General features: G+C 57.1%; 1 long non-coding RNA gene across 2 annotated transcripts in view; it reads right to left on the bottom strand.

The window, feature by feature from the left end:
• LOC119716929 (uncharacterized) overlaps positions 1-5000 on the bottom strand; it is a 185184-nt gene that overhangs the window by 146736 nt on the left and 33448 nt on the right. The gene's annotated exons all lie outside the window — the stretch shown is intronic.

Below are 5000 nucleotides of genomic sequence, written 5' to 3'. Positions count from 1 at the left end.
GAGGAGAGGAGAGGAGAGGAGAGGAGAGGAGAGGAGAGAGCATAGAGTTGAGGAACATAGAGGAGCGTAGAGGAGCGTAGAGGAGAGGAGCGTAGAGGAGAGGAGCGTAGAGGAGCATAGAGGAGAAGAGAGGAGAGGAGCGTAGATGAGAGGAGAGGAGCGTAGAGGAGAGGAGAGGGGCATAGAGGAGCATAGAGGAGAGGAGTGTAGAGGAGAGGAGCGTAGAGGAGCGTAGAGGAGAGGAGAGGAGAGGAGCGTAGAGGAGCGTAGAGGAGCGTAGAGGAGATGCGAGGCGAGGCGAGGTGAGTCGAGGCAAGGCGAGGAGAGGAGCGTAGAGGAGAAGAGCGTAGAGGAGAGGAGCGTAGAGGAGCGTAGAGGAGAGGAGCATAGAGGACAGGAGAGGAGCGTAGAGGAGCGTAGAGGAGCGTAGAGAAGAGGAGAGGAGCGTAGAGTTGAGGAGCGTAGAGTTGAGGAGCGTAGAGGAGCGTAGAGTTGAGGAGCGTAGAGTTGAGGAGCGTAGAGTTGAGGAGCGTAGAGGAGCGTAGAGGAGAGGAGCGTAGAGTTGAGGAGCGTAGAGGAGCGTAAAGTTGAGGAGCGTAGAGTTGAGGAGCATAGAGTTTAGGAGCGTAGAGGAGCGTAGATGAGAGGAGCATAGAGTTGAGGAGCATAGAGTTGAGGAGCGTAGAGTTGAGGAGCGTAGAGTTGAGGAGCGTAGAGGAGCGTAGAGGAGAGGAGCGTAGAGGAGAGGAGTGTAGAGGAGAGGAGAAGAGCGTAGAGGAGAGGAGAGGAGCGTAGAGGAGCGTAGAGGAGAGGAGCGTAGAGGAGAGGAGAGGAGCGTAGTGGAGAGGAGAGGAGCGTAGAGGAGCGTAGAGGAGCGTAGAGGAGAGGAGCGTAGAGGAGCGTAGAGGAGCGTAGAGGAGCGTAGAGGAGCGTAGAGGAGCGTAGAGGAGCGTAGAGGAGAGGAGAGGAGAGGAGAGGAGAGGAGAGGAGAGGAGAGGAGAGGAGAGGAGAGGAGAGGAGAGGAGAGGAGAGGAGAAGAGAGGAGAGGAGAGGAGCGTAGAGGAGAGTAGAAGAGAGGAGCGTAGAGTTGAGGAGCGTAGAGGAGCGTAGAGTTGAGGAGCGTAGAGTTGAGGAGCGTAGAGTTGAGGAGCGTAGAGGAGCGTAGAGGAGAGGAGCGTAGAGTTGAGGAGCGTAGAGGAGCGTAGAGTTGAGGAGCGTAGAGTTGAGGAGCATAGAGTTTAGGAGCGTAGAGGAGCGTAGAGGAGAGGAGCATAGAGTTGAGGAGCATAGAGTTGAGGAGCGTAGAGTTGAGGAGCGTAGAGTTGAGGATCGTAGAGTTGAGGAGCGTAGCGGAGCGTAGAGGAGAGGAGCGTAGAGTTGAGGAGCGTAGAGGAGCGTAGAGTTGAGGAGCGTAGAGTTGAGGAGCTTAGAGTTTAGGAGCGTAGAGGAGCGTAGAGGAGAGGAGCATAGAGTTGAGGAGCATAGAGTTGAGGAGCGTAGAGTTGAGGAGCGTAGAGTTGAGGAGCGTAGAGGAGCGTAGAGGAGAGGAGCGTAGAGGAGAGGAGTGTAGAGGAGAGGAGAAGAGCGTACAGGAGAGGAGAGGAGCGTAGAGGAGCGTAGAGGAGAGGAGCGTAGAGGAGCGTAGAGGAGCGTAGAGGAGCGTAGAGGAGCGTAGAGGAGAGGAGCGTAGAGGAGCGTAGAGGAGCGTAGAGGAGCGTAGAGGAGCGTAGAGGAGCGTAGAGGAGCGTAGAGGAGAGGAGAGGAGAGGAGAGGAGAGGAGAGGAGAGGAGAGGAGAAGAGAGGAGAGGAGAGGAGAGGAGAGGAGAGGAGAGGAGAGGAGAGGAGAGGAGAGGAGCGTAGAGGAGAGGAGCGTAGAGGAGAGGAGCGTAGAGGAGCATAGAGGAGCGTAGAGGAGCGTAGAGGTGAGGCGAGGCGAGGCGAGGCGAGGCGAGGAGAGGAGAGGAGAGGAGAGGAGAGGAGAGGAGAGGAGAGGAGAGGAGAGGAGAGGAGAGAGCATAGAGTTGAGGAGCGTAGATGAGCGTAGAGGACCGTAGAGGAGAGGAGCGTAGAGGAGAGGAGCGGAGAGGAGCGGAGAGGAGAGGAGCGGAGAGTTGAGGAGCGTAGAGTTTAGGAGCGTAGAGGAGCGTAGAGGAGAGGAGCATAAAGTTGAGGATCGTAGAGTTGAGGAGCGTAGAGTTGAGGAGCGAAGAGTTGAGGAGCGTAGAGGAGCGTAGAGGAGAGGAGCGTAGAGGAGAGGAGCGTAGAGTTGAGGAGCGTAGAGTTGAGGATCGTAGAGTTGAGGAGCGTAGAGGAGCGTAGAGTTGAGGAGCGTAGAGTTGAGGAGCGAAGAGGAGCATAGAGTTGAGGAGCGTAGAGTTGAGGAGCATAGAGTTTAGGAGCGTAGAGGAGCGTAGAGGAGAGGAGTATAGAATTGAGGAGCATAGAGTTGAGGAGCGTAGAGTTGAGGAGCGTAGAGTTGAGGAGCGTAGAGGAGCGTAGAGGAGAGGAGCGTAGAGTTGAGGAGCGTAGAGTTGAGGATCGTAGAGTTGAGGAGCGTAGAGGAGTGTAGAGGAGAGGAGCGTAGAGTTGAGGAGCATAGAGTTGAGGAGCGTAGAGTTGAGGAGCGTAGAGTTGAGGAGCATAGAGTTGAGGAGCGTAGAGTTGAGGAGCGTAGAGTTGAGGAGCATAGAGTTGAGGAGCGTAGAGGAGCGTAGAGGAGAGGAGCGGAGAGCTGAGGAGCGTAGAGTTGAGGAGCGTAGAGTTGAGGAGCGTAGAGGAGAGGAGAGGAGCGTAGAGGAGAGGAGCGTAGAGGAGAGGAGCGTAGAGGAGAGGAGCGTAGAGGAGCGTAGAGGAGAGGAGCGTAGAGGAGAGGAGAGGAGCGTAGAGGAGCGTAGAGGAGAGGAGCGTAGAGGAGAGGAGCGTAGAGGAGAGGAGCGTAGAGGAGCGTAGAGGAGCGTAGAGGAGCGTAGAGGAGAGGAGCGTAGAGGAGAGGAGCGTAGAGGAGCGTAGAGGAGCGTAGAGGAGCGTAGAGGAGCGTAGAGGCGAGGCGAGGCGTGGAGAGGAGAGGCGAGGAGAGGAGAGGCGAGGAGAGGCGAGGAGAGGAGAGGAGAGGAGAGGAGCGTAGAGGAGCGTAGAGGAGCGTAGAGGAGCGTAGAGGAGAGGAGCGTAGAGGAGAGGAGCGTAGAGGAGAGGAGCGTAGAGGAGCGTAGAGGAGCGTAGAGGAGCGTAGAGGAGAGGAGAGGAGAGGAGAGGAGAGGAGAGGAGAGGAGAGGAGAGGAGAGGAGAGGAGAGGAGAGGAGAGGAGAGGAGAGGAGAGGAGAGGAGAGGAGAGGAGAGGAGCGTAGAGGAGAGGAGCGTAGAGGAGCATAGAGGAGCGTAGAGGAGCGTAGAGGTGAGGCGAGGCGAGGCGAGGCGAGGCGAGGCAAGGCGAGGCGAGGCGAGGCGAGGAGAGGAGAGGAGAGGAGAGGAGAGGAGAGGAGAGGAGAGGAGAGGAGAGGAGAGGAGAGGAGAGGAGAGGAGAGAGCATAGAGTTGAGGAGCGTAGAGGAGCGTAGAGGAGCGTAGAGGAGAGGAGCGTAGAGGAGAGGAGCGGAGAGGAGCGGAGAGGAGAGGAGCGGAGAGTTGAGGAGCGTAGAGTTTAGGAGCGTAGAGGAGCGTAGAGGAGAGGAGCATAAAGTTGAGGATCGTAGAGTTGAGGAGCGTAGAGTTGAGGAGCGAAGAGTTGAGGAGCGTAGAGGAGCGTAGAGGAGAGGAGCGTAGAGGAGAGGAGCGTAGAGTTGAGGAGCGTAGAGTTGAGGATCGTAGAGTTGAGGAGCGTAGAGGAGCGTAGAGTTGAGGAGCGTAGAGTTGTGGAGCGAAGAGGAGCGTAGAGTTGAGGAGCGTAGAGTTGAGGAGCATAGAGTTTAGGAGCGTAGAGGAGCGTAGAGGAGAGGAGCATAGAGTTGAGGAGCATAGAGTTGAGGAGCGTAGAGTTGAGGAGCGTAGAGTTGAGGAGCGTAGAGGAGCGTAGAGGAGAGGAGCGGAGAGCTGAGGAGCGTAGAGTTGAGGAGCGTAGAGTTGAGGAGCGTAGAGGAGCGTAGAGGAGAGGAGCGTAGAGTTGAGGAGCATAGAGTTGAGGAGCGTAGAGTTGAGGAGCGTAGAGTTGAGGAGCGTAGAGTTGAGGAGCGTAGAGTTGAGGAGCGTAGAGTTGAGGAGCATAGAGTTGAGGAGCGTAGAGGAGCGTAGAGGAGAGGAGCGGAGAGCTGAGGAGCGTAGAGTTGAGGAGCGTAGAGGAGAGGAGCGTAGAGGAGCGTAGAGGAGCGTAGAGGAGCGTAGAGGAGCGTAGAGGAGAGGAGAGGAGAGGAGCGTAGAGGAGAGGAGCGTAGAGGAGAGGAGAGGAGCGTAGAGGAGCGTAGAGGAGAGGAGCGTAGAGGAGAGGAGCGTAGAGGAGAGGAGCGTAGAGGAGAGGAGCGTAGAGGAGCGTAGAGGAGAGGAGCGTAGAGGAGAGGAGCGTAGAGGAGCGTAGAGGAGAGGAGAGGAGCGTAGAGGAGAGGAGAGGAGCGTAGAGGAGAGGAGAGGAGCGTAGAGGAGCGTAGAGGAGCGTAGAGGAGCGTAGAGGAGAGGAGCGTAGAGGAGAGGAGCGTAGAGGAGCGTAGAGGAGCGTAGAGGAGCGTAGAGGAGCGTAGAGGAGCGTAGAGGAGCGTAGAGGAGAGGAGAGGAGAGGAGAGGAGAGGAGAGGAGAGGAGAGGAGAGGAGAGGAGAGGAGAGGAGAGGAGAGGAGAGGAGAGGAGAGGAGCGTAGAGGAGAGGAGCGTAGAGTTGAGGAGCATAGAGGAGCGTAGAGTTGAGGAGCGTAGTGTTGAAAAGCGTAGAGTTGAAAAGCGTAGAGGAGCGTAGAGGAGAGGAGAGGAGCGTAGAGGAGCGTAGAGGAGCGTAGAGGAGCGTAGAGGAGCATAGAGGAGCGTAGAGGAGCGTAGAGGAAAGGAGCGTAGAGGAGAGGAGCGTATAGGAGCGTAGAGGAGCG

This window comes from Anas platyrhynchos, chromosome 4, assembly GCF_047663525.1.
Source record: "Anas platyrhynchos isolate ZD024472 breed Pekin duck chromosome 4, IASCAAS_PekinDuck_T2T, whole genome shotgun sequence".
NCBI classification, from domain to species: domain Eukaryota; kingdom Metazoa; phylum Chordata; class Aves; order Anseriformes; family Anatidae; genus Anas; species Anas platyrhynchos.
This window is presented reverse-complemented; position numbering and strand designations above follow the sequence as displayed.